General features: G+C 48.2%; 1 protein-coding gene across 1 annotated transcript in view; it reads left to right on the plus strand.

Moving 5' to 3' along the window:
• Positions 1-7,191: 7,191 nt before the first annotated feature.
• LOC128872126 (homeobox protein abdominal-B-like) overlaps positions 7,192-13,702 on the plus strand; it is a 74,287-nt gene continuing 67,776 nt past the window's right edge. Inside the window, exons 1-2 of the mRNA XM_054114504.1 lie at positions 7,192-7,428; positions 7,505-7,626. The gene's annotated coding sequence lies outside the window, so the exon portion shown is untranslated. The remainder of the gene's footprint in view (positions 7,429-7,504; positions 7,627-13,702) is intronic.

Consider the following 13,702-nt stretch of genomic DNA (forward strand, 5'->3'; position numbering starts at 1 on the left):
TCGATGATTTTGTCGACCGAGGGAGTAGGCAGTCGTGTCCGCGAAGCCACGGAAGACCTAAACGGGTCCAGGTGAAACGTTCGCGAATGGAACTAGTGTAAGGTCGTATCTGGTCGCGAAAGACGTCGTCGTCGAACGACGAGTCGTCACCGTCGCCGAAACGATTCCTCGGGATCGGCTAAGTGAGATATCAAGGAGAGACGATAGTTCTCGAGGGAGACGCGGCTAGGTGTGGACGTATGCGGCGGATCGAGAAGAGTGGCGCGTTTAAAAGGATTTACGACGACAACAAAAATAATCGTTTAACAGGAAGAGGGAGAGGCGGTCGTCCGAGAGGCTGGATGACCGGTCGAACGGTCACCGAGTGTCTATTGCCCATCAAACGACCAGTTGAACGAGCGAGCTTCGGTCGGATCGACTTCCGTGAAACAATGCTCGAATCGCTATTATGCCGGTGATTCGAAGATATCTCTGGCGCTTTCGCTGTTCACAAGTGTTCAATGGTAGCCGCGAGGCGAGCTGGAGGATGCGTGGAGAACAGAGAACAGAAATGCTTCGTTCGTTAGCTGTAAGTTTCTCACGTGGATTTGTAATTCTATGGCTAATTGAAGCGAGCGGAAAAGTAAACTGTTCATTGCACAAATCGATTAACTCTGTAAAACAAAAAGTTGAGAAATGCAATCAAAATGGCCTCTGAAAAATTTGTCGTTTAACGGTGTTAATCTTGATTATTCAGGAAGGTTATTATATATATACAAAGTTATGACTATACCAAGTGCTTTGACGGTTAAATTTAAGATTCTTCAAAATGTGGAGTTAATCGATTTGTGGACGGCTCAAATGTAGCTACCGGTACTATTATTGTGGCAAGTTATCAGAAAAGAAGTGGAAACGTTCCCCAAGATCTGCCAACGTTGCAGCAAAAAGCACATCTCGTAAAAGGTTGCGGTTCAGTTTCTCCTTCCGCAAGACTTATCAAGTACAATGCCATCGCGAGCGAGAAGATCGACAAGATTTACGAGAGGAAATGGAAGGTTGCAACAACCCTTATTGAACGCATGTGGTCCGCGGGTTTGCGTGTGCGTTTCTAATATCCGGAGTTTTTCCCTCTGTGATCGTGGACCTGGCTTCTCGTCCTCCAGACCCGGAGGACATTACTCGTTTCCCCCTCGTTCGTTCCCCCCGAGTCGTTACCCGCCCTTAAGCATACAAATCCCACCCCTGCGTGGGATCGTTAAGGCTGCCATTCCCTTTTCGTGACGCAACAACCTCGCCCTAACTAAACGCGCGCTCGTTCCCGCGGGACGTTCGATCGTTTTTCTTTCGAAGCGTTTTCGTACCCCTTGTTCCTCTTCGAATACGTAAACATTAACTTTTCTCGAAAGAAGCCGGTCCAAGAAGAACCTATTTCCTGCTTGCGCCCGGAAAGGCGGAGAACAAACTTCCTCTGGTCCACTTAGGAGACACGAGTCGATTCCGCTCGTTTTTCATCGTTCGTTCCGAAGCCGCTTTTACGTGGGTTAAAATGGAACGTTTATAAATAATTTCACGAGGAGAGAAGGGCGAAGTCGCGAGCAACGAGGACGATAAACCGTCCCTAAACGAATTGGAAAGTAGATATCACGAGGATACATCTATATCGGGCCTAATTGGTGCCAGTCATCCCCTATCGCGACGGTAAAATCTTTGGAGGGAAGATGAACGTTGGCTCGAGTTATAACTATAAAAGCGTGCGTCAAGCATAATAAACCCGACTCGTTAATGGTATCGCTAATAGAATCGTTTCGTTCATTCCGTACGAAATAGATTCTCGAGCCGGGGACCTGTCGCTGTGGCTCGTCTTTCGCGTCCTCTTGTTACATTGATAAGATGAAAGCTATTCCGCCACGGAGCACGCTTACGTCTCTCGTTATCGCCTTCGTCTTTCAGCCGCGTTTCAGTGCGTTCGACCCTCTCGAAGATTTAATTGGTCTTGGATTCGCTGTACATTCGATCGAAGCGTACCTCGTCCGTTCTCGTTCTCGCAATCCATACACCGCGCGGCATTTTGCGCGATTTTTACGACCGCGCTCTGTGTTTATAGAGAGTAAATATTTAAATATGCCGTAACGTTTCGTACGTCAATGCGCCAGCAGGCGATAACTTTACATTGTGTCGTAGCACTCGAAACCCGGAGAATCGAGTCGGATCTTATCGGTACCGCGAGAATCGACGCGGGCATGCGATGGCGTCGAATGATTCTCGGCGAAAACAAGCCTGACAAAAGGCAAAAGAGACAAAGAGAAATCACGAGGGTTGGAGACTCGGCGCTAGAGAGTACAAAGCGTGGAAGGAACACAAAGAAGAGAAGTTGCAACTTGCGGCCATTCGCTGTCGGTGGTTAAGTGTTATTATAAGCGTCGTGATCTGTACGAACGACGCGGACCCTCTCGAGCACGCAGACGGCTCTTCTGCTCGTATACTCTGGGCAATGATTTTACGTTTACGCCCTGGCTATCCGCGCTGGCAACATTCTGAAAACGCCGATGGTAGGAGGAAGTCGAGAGGGTGGCGTTGGGGAGGATAGAGAGCGCGGCTGAGGTGCCTGGGCGACGCACGAAGGAAGAGCAAAATGGAGAATAAGAAAAATGAAACGGATGCGGGACGAAGCAAACAGGGACGGGGAAGGGTGGACCAACCGGAGGGAGCACCGGCGGGTGCGAGCTGGAAGACAGAGGAAGGCTTTATTTTATTTTAATGGCGCCGTAAGCTCGGCACCGCGCAACGAAACCGAGCCTCCGTCCGTCATTCAGACTCCTTCGGCTTTGACACTACACAGGATTTCGTCTCATCCCTTATTCATGAGAGATTTTTCTTATCCGTCCCTTTCTTCTTACCTCCGCCCCCTTTCCCTCTGTTCAACAACGAATCTCGAGGGTGGACCGAGAATTACTTCTACTCGTCTGGATTGCTGCCACTTCGCGGAGATTACACTTGGAACGCGATGCACGCTGTCTTTTTGCTGCCTTGTTTACGATGATAGCGTATAAGCCGCGTAAACAAACATTACAAATATGATCATTCAATAGAAAGTCCTCATCTTTGGAACCATGAAATATACCACAGTACTTGGTATCAGTTCCTTCGCGAAAGAGTTCTAAGAATTCTTTCACTAAACACAGAGGTCACAAATATTTATGGGACTGACTATATATGTCTATCCATAAAGTCATAATTCTTATTTTTGTTCACGCCCCGCTTCGTAGCGTAGGATTGATTTAAATCGTCACTCAAAGAAGCAGCCATCGCAAGCGTCGCGTTTCCTTTTTCCATGGACGTAAATTTCTTACAACCGTCTGACTGGGTGCGTTGATCGATTCGTGCGTTCTCGATGGGAAGTCGTAGTCGTTTTCGAACGTAGCGTCCCGGCTCACCTGGGTATGGCAGTCGCGATCGTTAACTGTGTTATCTAGCGTATGTAAACCGTTCCGCCATCTTCCTCCAGGCTGTCTTTGTCCTCGCGTTGGCGCGCAGCGGAGGCGAATATACGAGATTTTCAATTAATGTTACTTTATGAGACGGGCCAAGCCGAGCCGTGTCCATCGCGATTTTTGCGCCGTTCCTTTTCTGCCGACGGCTGGAATAAGGAGACACGGCAAACTCGTGGAGATAACTAAGATGGCCATGAATTAAGCTGGCCTGACACGAGGATGTCCGAGGGCGGACTGGATCCACGCTCTCCAACATGGAGGAACGAGGATGATACCGAAGCGACGGCGAGCGAACCGACGCGACGGGGATAAGCAGAAGAAATACAGCGGTGCTGTTGAAGGAACACCGTATTATATAGGACGTCCCAGGGAACGAGGAATGTAATTCTACAACGTCGACATAAAGGATTATATTGATTACCGGGATCTCGGATTCGCTCGTAGCGACCATGTGGTTTTCGATGTCGCGCGTTAATTGGAGGATCCTCCTCTGAGGATTAAGGACCTGCCCAGACAAGCATTCGGTGCCTGGCGACTGGCAATCCGAAACGTATTATTACATTTTCTATCTGTCGTTCTCCGTTTCCCATCGTGCAGGTAGAAAAACGCGTGGCACCCCATAAATCACGAAGGAAAGAGCCACGAATCAATTTCAGAAAATTACAATTTTTTCGAATGTCTTCCCTGGGTATTTTTGTAGCGGATTTTACAACGGAAAGAATGCGGGGTGATTTTGTCCAGCGAGCCCGGTTATTCTCCCCGTTTCTCGGCCGTCGCATACCGATGCCACCCTTCGGTTTGGCTCGAGCACTTAGAGTTTCAGTAAGCGGTAGTTTATGAGATCTTAAACAAGCTATGAAAAAGGTATACCGCGAGGACGGCTCGGGCGCGAGTAGATAATCGTGGAATATAGTCTCTCTTGTCCGTTATAAACCATACGTTATTATCATAGGTATTACCATAGTTTCTTTGATAACGATCAAATCAATTTTTCAAATTTTTCCGATTACCTGTTCAGCGCCATCTTTTATCGCCGTTCATCGACGATTTTCGGTCGTTACCACTTTCCGTGGGTCGCTGCATCTGAAACTTTGCACAATAATAGACGAAATATAAACAAGAATTCTAGAGAAGGGTGCAACTCGCGCGAGCGACTTGAACGTCCTTTCGACACGATCCTTCCAGGACACTTGAAATCGAACGATCGCTTACCACCCCCTCAGCCGCAGCTCATCGCAACGTTCAATTATTCATGGCCAGGGTCCGCTCGAATCCGTCCATTGTTTTGTCCACGCTGATGAATTCGAGCTCGCCGGATAGCTTGGTCGTTCCGCCGCGGTGCATCCCCCACCTCGGTAGGGGTTGACGTGCCGTTATTTATGCTTCGCGGCTCTCAATCCAACCTCCGACGACAGCCAACGGCATAAATCCCCCCGTTTTCCGCTTTATCTCTCCCCCCCCCTTCTCTTCTCGCCGCCATCATTGGCTCTTCCTCGAGTTCGCCGGGTTTCCGGCGTGCACGCAGCCCTACGGGGCTTTCACCCTTAACTCTCCTCCCCCCCGGTGCTCACGGCCATGGTGGAGAGCAGGCAAACGAACGCAAAATCGACCCAACTTCAGCCTCCGCCTACGACCAGTGACGCATTATATCCTTGTGGGGCCCAACGCGAGATGAAATTTGAGGCCCCCATACGAAGGAAACAATTTCTGAAAGTTCAGCCGTCGTTTTTGACTCCGAAACACAGAGACTCTGACTCTGAGACACTGGTTTCCATAATGTCTTGTTTGCCTATACGTAGGATAATACGCCACTGCCTACGACCACCGCAACGACCTCTTCGTGTCGCTACAACGCTGTTGGCTCTCGTCTAGATCTCGCCGCTGGGAATTTACGGGGGCTTCTTCAACGGTGTAGGGGCGGAGGCAAAGGGACGAGGGTGATATCGATCGGTGGAATATTAATAAATCGAAGCCGACCGTTGCATGGAGACCATCGAAGTGCCCGTTCCGCGAGCTTCAATTTTCGTTTACGCTGCTCCTCCTCGAGCACGCTCCTCTTTATATTGGGTGCGAATGATATTCGGTTTGTACCGGCGAGAACGATAAAAAGGTTTACACGGCGATTTATGACGGTTCCGTTCACAGGACGGGGAATTATCGTCGCTCATTAACCCGTTAAACTGCTGGCGTTTGTTCCTGAAGCACACGGTGGAAAGCGTTTCTCTGCGGTAATGATTCCTCTCCTCTCGACTAATTGGAATCTGATTTGTCCTCTGGATAGGGAAGCTTACCCTTGCGGCAAGATAGAGTCCTTCAGAGCTGAGAACATTGAGGAGATCCAGAACCGAGGCCTTCTAATGCCGGAGAAAAGAGTAGCAACAACGATAGATAGTTTTCACCGTTTAATCAACAAAAGGGCGTAATCCTCGGTTTACGATACTCGACGTGTCGAAATCCTCCTGGGAAATGAATGAGAACGAGGCGACGATAGTGGTATCACACTCTCGCGACCGTTCCCCTTTCAACGTCACCCCTTTCTCTCGTTTTCATAGACTGCTAATTAAACACGCTGCTATCAGAGGTGTTTGTGGACGTCAGGGTGGACAGGAATATCCGCGAGGAAATTGCTAGAATTCCCGTTGGGATGGACGATGAGGACGATGAGATGGGGAAATCGACGGAAGGCAGAGACGAGGAAGAGAAGAACAATCAAGATCGCGAATGCGATGGCTCCGTGAGCTCGGTAGGAAATAGTAAAGCGGGGATACGACGCCAGTCGCGAAGGAGATAACTCTTTTATGCTTCTTCGGGATTCTGACCGCGATAATGTTTTTACCTTGGACGATCAGACTGCATCGCGCCGAATTTCCGACCCCACTGCCGCGACGGAATCGAATTTCGCCCTCTTTTATTTCGATTTTAAACGCGCCAGACGTCTTCCGCCCACTCGAGACACCGATTTCGATGCAAGCTATAGCTACGTGCGTTTAAGACCACCAAGAATATTTTTGGTATAGGTAGCTTAGCGTTCCTTGATATCTATTCTTTTCGCCGGTATTGACAGCCATGTAGAATAGATTGAGTCATCTCGAACGATAGTATTTTTTAGTCGACGCCAGCACCTCTGTGGTTTATTCGTAAAGGGGGTCGTTGATCGTCGATGGTGATAAGAAATATCGTTGCACGGCGGATCGCAGAACCGCGGATAGAAGGGGAAGAGGGTGGACGGGGGTCGTTGACCGTGAAATTGAAAAAGTTACCAAGGCCCTGAAACACCGAGGGTGTCGGCGTTGGCAGGAGGCGGCCATCGGGCTCTGTAATTTGCGTTCATAAAACCCCGCGAAGGCCCGGCCGAAGCCCTGTCGAAGGGAATACCATTAGTCGGTCGTGAATTTATTTTTCATTTAGTTACAAGAAAATTGCTCGGTGCTGTTTATAACTCGCGCGCCATGTTGTACGGTCGAAACGCGGCCATCGATATTTGTGTGCTTGGATCGCTACCGCGGAGGCAGGCTTTGTCGCGCCATATTTGGTCCATCGCGAGCAAGAGAACTTTTATTCGAACGTCTAGCGATTATTCACGGAGGAACGGAAACTTCAGCAGTTGAATTTTTCAGGGACTCCGCGGCTCGAGGGAAGACGACGAAGGCAGGAAAGGGATCTTGGTGTCTTGGTGCGCTCCAAGGGTTGACAGAAACGGCCCTGCATGACGCACGTAACGCACACAGGATCGCGATGGAGTGACGGTGGTGGAAATGGAGGCAGGATGGCACCGCGAGAGGGGCGACAGAGGAGGATTAGGGCGGACGTCCATCGGGAGACGGTGGTCGGGAAAGGGGGACGGGATGAATTTGCGCCGTGACGGCCGCGCAAGGGTGCAACGACGCCGACGCAGGGTCCACGGGAACCCGGAACCGCGGCCGGGATGCCCGCACCCCATTTCGATTCGATTCGAGAGGTGAAGACACTTTTCCTTATGTCTGGCCACTTGTACCGGACCTGTCGGCGTCAGTAATACCATAAACTTTGCTCAGTTCTGCGACTCGTCCTCTTTTCCTCGCGACCAAGAGGATTTCCGGTTTCCATATCTACGAAGTTCTTCGAGTTCCTTCAAACGAGAGTTCGGTGAACATCGGGCTGTTGCTGACCGAGAACGGTGAGTGTTGAATCGTTTGTCGACGACTTAAGTTTACTTATCCTTTCGTTGGGGGGTCGAGGATTTCAACGTTTACCTTAAACGACGAGAATCAAGTCCTTCCTGAAGTCATCGACAGATTTTTGCGTTTAAAATATGGAGAATGTTTTCTTTTTTTCTCACGTATCCTACGTTCCGTCATTCGGATCTACTAGTAGTTAACAGAGAGGAAACGTATTATTACGTTCGAAACACGCGCTTTTCCGCGTCACGTCCCCGTGATATTCAAACGTCGTCGTTTTCCAGCACACGATGCCTCATAACCGACGTTAATGGGTCGAATATCGTAACCCGATTTAACTGCATGCATCGGTAGCTGTCGAGTTTCCCGCGTAAAATAAGACAACAACTCTATTCTCTTAAAGAAGCTTCGGTCCTCTTCGAGGACCTCGTTGAAATCTGTTATAACTTCATCGCGTAAGAAGACTTCGCATAGCACAGGACAAAGAAAGGAGGAATGTGTACGTAGAGGTTCGACGCATTGTGCACTACCATCGTTATGGTTTACAATGACAATAACTTTGGTTCCAGCACCTGTTCCGTCGCAGTCACGACCGTTTAATCGACCAGATTACGCACGCACGAAACGATAGGTCGCTATCGAACCGAATCGCGCAATAGCTCGTAAACGTTATGCGTTCCAAGTGACACGATTGTCTTTACTTCGAATGTTTACAATTCACATAAGCTGGAAGGGTTTAGGTCCTATTATCGTACATTCCCTTTTGGTTCAAACCATCCTGGGCGAATAGACTAATTATTTTCTAGTTTGGGCAACGGCGTTTCGCGGAATGTAGGATATTTCGATATCCCTTATTTTTAAAATGGCTAAAGATACACGTGGCATCTTTTCTTTCGAAAGTGGGTCGTGTCACCAAGAAGCGCCGGCCAGATTTCACTTTTCCTTGGAAAGATTGCCGCAATTTAGACCGCAACTTTTTCCCCCGTTTTTTTCTCCTCGAACACGGAAGTGCTCTACTGAATTTCTACAAGGTCACACCTATTCTTCCGCCAGGGATCTCAGTTTCCCCAGATTCCCTGCGAGCCCGTGACCGTTTTCGACAACACCTCCACCGCAATCCTTTCTTAAATAGGTAGTCAGTTTGCGTTCAACCCTACGGTGGAAATGGTAGTGGACGTTTCGAGGGTAGAAGCAATTCGGAAGGACCTTGAGCAATCTGTGTCTTCCTTAATCATTTATCCCAAGTTAAACACCAAAATCACTTGATTACTCTATTCGATAAATCTTCTTATCGTTGTATTTCCATAGGAGTTCCATTTGATCTACGTAAGTAATGAAAGAACGAAGGTTACACGACCTGCACGAAATCGAAAAGAAGAGTGAAACGTCAGTTGGAGCGAGTCGACAGCGAAAGTGTATAAAATTCGAAGGCATTTTCTGACGAAAGTGCGAAGAAACGGCACGTGCTCATTATGTGAGTGACAGGTGGGTGTCGAACTTGTGCGGCAGGTGCGGGAGAAGGAAGCACGACGAAAGCCTCGTATTTTCCATTCGACTCAACCCAGAGTTGCGTGCGACGGCAATAACGAAGTCGCGCGCTTATGTTAATTGAGAAGTTAAATAGGAATAGGCGCATTAAGCGCGTTCGTCCGCGGCCCTCGACGCTATCCGACGCCGCGGTTAATGTACGCTTGGTTACACGATAAGTGCTCGCCAGGTGATAATCTAGCGTCTTAAATCAGCCCGTTCATATTTCACGTCTTGTTTTTGTTCGATTCGCCGTTGATCGCTGGATCCTCGATTCGTTTTGACGTCTCAATCGTGTGATAGGACTGATCTTTCTGAGCGATTGGATCGTAGGAATGCAAATGCGCTTCGGTAGTCGTGAATATTAATATTAATCGCGTAGTTCGTTAATCGATCATTTGTCCAGTTTGGTGGATCGTGCGCGTTAATCTTGCTCTCTTGATCCAAAGACATCAATGGAATTCACATGGCTATGAAAAGATCTGTTGTCGCGGTTTCGACACGAAATGTTTGATGCGGTGTTTAATAGATCGTAAAGGGCGTTTGAGTATCACGATAAATATAACAACTCTCGGTGTTTCTGTCTTAACGTTTCACGCTTGACCGTCTCTTCTCAACACCGCGTAATCCCGCTAAATCGCGAGCTCCGTGTCAGTTTCCACAAAAAAAAAGAACGCGTTTCGCGATTCTCTAGTACGATCCATCGTTCTCCTTAAATTGAGATTCTGCCCTCGGTACGAATTGATTTACTATACGATCATGGGTAAGTCAAGACTAGTGGATTTCCTCGCGAAAACGATCGATTCCCCGTTTCTGGTGGCATGAACCATTTTAAATCCATGAAATGAAGGTAAACTCCGCATGGCCATTGTCGTTGTATTCATCCCACCTTACTTCTCTTCATTTTATCAATATTTTACATGTCTGAGGTCAGACTGTGCCAGTTTTGATTAATGTTCTGCATAATCTAACAAATATTCTACCACATTAAATGTACCATCGATAATATTAATTTGGTTGATTGAATAAAAGAGTGAAAGGGCTGATCAGCTATCAGAGGAGATTAGACAGACATTCTGGATTCTACCAGCCACTGGTTCCCACCGCGAGGGTGCATAATCCCGGTAAATTGAGGCGCTTGGCTCGGCTCGAAGCTTTCTTCGAGCCATAACTCACCACGACACGCAAACGTCGCGGATTTCAATCTTTAAGGCCGTTTAAACCCCGCTTAAAAAAGCACCACGATCCGCCACTTGTAAATTATGCTGTACCTACGAAGCAGTGGACGAGTGTTGGTCTCCCGTGGTTGTTTGCGTGTAGAACGAGTAGGAAGGTGAACGAGGAGGGGAAGTGACTGTCGAACCCGGGCTTTGGCTGCCTCCGAGAGATCGATTCGGTTCCCAAGCGCGAGGTAACCTCGGCAGGCAGCTCTCCAGTATCGTCGTTCTACCCTTCTCTTTAGTGAATCCCCTCTTTCCCTTAATCGCAACTCCCTAAGAACCAACGGACACGTTGCTTTCGTCCTCCAAATTGTTTTTTGGATCTAGACGAGCACTGTTTTGGCTATTAACCCCCACGATTTTATTCCCCAGTGCGCGAACGTTCTTCAGAGGTTTACACACCCTTACATCACATTTTTGGTGAAGGTTCCACTTGATCTAGGACTCTGAGACTGTGGAATTAAATTTAAAGGCTTGTTCTGGGTTGAAATAGATCTCATAGTATATATTCCACCTTTTTTTTCATTTATGATAATACTCACTGCTACATCAGGATAATTTGTATTTGAGAGGCGTTGAGTAAGATCGAAGCACATTGCAAGATGGAGCGTTTTAACGATTTCAGATTGTATAGCTCGCTATCCAACACAACTGGATACGTAGGCGCGGCTCGTGACATGACACAGAACTGGCTCGTATTTTATGCCAAGTGTCAAAACCCCTCGCGAGCTCGAGCTCTGCGTGAGAGCGTTTCGTCTGACCGAAAAGGGAGAGAGACGAAAAAGAAGAAACACCAGTATCGGCGATGGCACGAATAATAAAACCAGTGGAATGGAGGATCGATGCGGTTCCTCTTAGCTCGGTTGATTCGGCATTAAAAATAGAACGCGTTGCAATATCTCTGAACTAATTTATAATTCAAAATAGAGTCTAATAGCTTTTGAAAATAAACTTCGCGTTCCTTTAAAGACGATGTTACTAATAATTTAAACAATTGCTTGCCCGGATTTACAGCACTGGAATTATTGTAGATGTCTCTTTTGTTGCCGTGGATCGAGGACATTAATGGCGGTTATGGTTAAAGTGGATTCCAAGGAAACCACACCCCATGAATCAGACATTCGCGTCGTCTTTGAGACCGGGGGTTGGGTTGGTCCTCGAGGACCTCGAGGGTAGCTGGAAAACAGGTTCGGCTTTTTTAAAATTAGTCGAGCGTGGAAAAGGTCGCCACTCCAATCACGAATGTAATCTTTCGAGTGTGGAAAAGGGTCCATGGGGGCTTCGGACAAATTTTAATGGCGTCGGTTAAGGGGGTACCACTTGACTGCTTTAGAAACGTTACATTCTATAGCTGCATTCAACAATCTTGCATATCAAATATTCAAGTTTTTAGCGAAATGATCATTGCTCGGAATAGCAAAGCTTGGAAGGAAAAGCTCGAGGGAGTCCCAAAGTCAAATGGTTTGCATTACACCCGGTATATGGTGCCGGTCGAACCACGATCGCCAGTGGCGGGGGGTTCCTGTCGGTCGTCGCAACGCGTCGAAGCAAAAGGTTGTTGGTCGAGCGACAGTGGTGGTGGAACGACTTTGCAAATGGTGGGGAGGACAGTTCCTAGAGGTCCATCGTTCTCTGTCCATTGGAGGTGGAAACGATCTGCAATCGCATAGTCCCTACGCGGTTAGGTCTGGGTTAGGTGGGGGTGTTAGGGTGGGGCGTAGAATCTGCGCGGTCGAACAACTGGTTCAGTGCGCGGCACGTCCCATCCAGAAACCATGAGCCCCGTTTCACCAACGTGGTGCATTGTTATGCGCTCGAAAAGTAGCGCTGGAGTACATTGTTGACGGAGACGCAGACGCGCACCTCTTCCTTTTGTGATTCGCGTCTTTCGCCGGACGTTCTTCCCTTTACCTTCTCCAGCGTTTTTTTCACGCGTGGCTCCGAACTCCGAAAAACTCACCCCTCTGTCGTCGCGGTTTCGGCGCTCCCTTTCCTCTGTCTTTCCCTTTCCCTTTCCCTTGTCCTTTCGTTGTCATTGCTCTGTCTCCCCTCGCGGCGTTGTCCACGAGGAGAGGTCCTGCTCTTTTTGACGACCGAGACACCGTGTGTAGTTGTTCGGGGGCTCCCTTGCGCCGAGGTTTTTTGGGTTTCTCGAGTGAGTGCACCGCGAATGTTGTCCAGTGATAAGGACATGGGGAGGTGGGTGGACGATAGCGTCGAACGTTTCGACGCGATGTAGGTTTACGAGGCCGCAGATAACAGTCGGGTCCGCGTGCTCCGTTTCTGCACGACGAGAAATGGCCGGGACAGAAGTGTGAGTGAGAATCCACGCTGTTCACGGTGACACGTCGCATCGTTGCTGTGTGGTCGTCGTGGACGATCGATGCTGGACAGGACCATCCGACCCGTCATCCGATGACTCCACGCCGAAACGACGGTTAAGGTAACCCATTTGCGCTCTGGAATTTGTCAATTTTCATTTTGCGCGGGTGTGGCACTATCAGGCTCGGCTCAGGTTGTGTCATACGTTTATACGAAGAGGATAGTCCTTTTGCGACTGTGCTTGATATTAGGGGGACCAGAAAGTAATGTTTCTTTTACATTAAATGCGAACAAATTTTATAATATGTTTTTATTTTTAATCAATTATGTAATCGTCCTCGTTATCAACAACCTTTCGCCATTTACTGTACAAATTTTCAATACCTGATACCCAGCGAGCTGATAAACGATAAACAAGTATTGACATTCGAGTCAGGGGAACGATGAAGAATGGCCTATTATTAGATACTACATCCTAGAGCTGACAATGTCGGTTGTAAATCTGTTTCTCTAACAATGGCAGGTCGCGATCCGAATAGTTCTTCGAATATGAAGGGGGTCAACGAGCACATAAATAGCTTGAAAGACATTTTATTGGAATCTAGATGCATTAGAAAGATAATCACGTTTTTTCATTAGCCGTAATCAGCACAACATACTCGGAATGTTGTTCAAAGTCGCGGCGAGGAACGTCGACTATACCAAGCCTACACGCCACGTGTCTTCCTTCATATAATGTAATCGTATTATTAACGGATTCGCCGTTAATAATTTCCACGAAGGTGCGAATTCTAACGCTAACACGCCGGATGTGGCCGCGCGCGGGAAGGTCGAAGCCAAGATTGACCGATCCCAGGCGTGGGTCGCCGCTGCACCTCTGCGTTAGACTTTCTCATCAGAGTGTTTGCTTTGGCAATTAGGGGACAGTTCCGGAGATAGGATAGACTCACTGTGCAAACTATCGTCGGATCTCTATACATAACGGAACGTGCTTATCCTACGATCG

This window comes from Hylaeus volcanicus, chromosome 2, assembly GCF_026283585.1.
Source record: "Hylaeus volcanicus isolate JK05 chromosome 2, UHH_iyHylVolc1.0_haploid, whole genome shotgun sequence".
In the NCBI taxonomy this organism is placed as follows: Eukaryota; Metazoa; Arthropoda; class Insecta; order Hymenoptera; family Colletidae; genus Hylaeus; species Hylaeus volcanicus.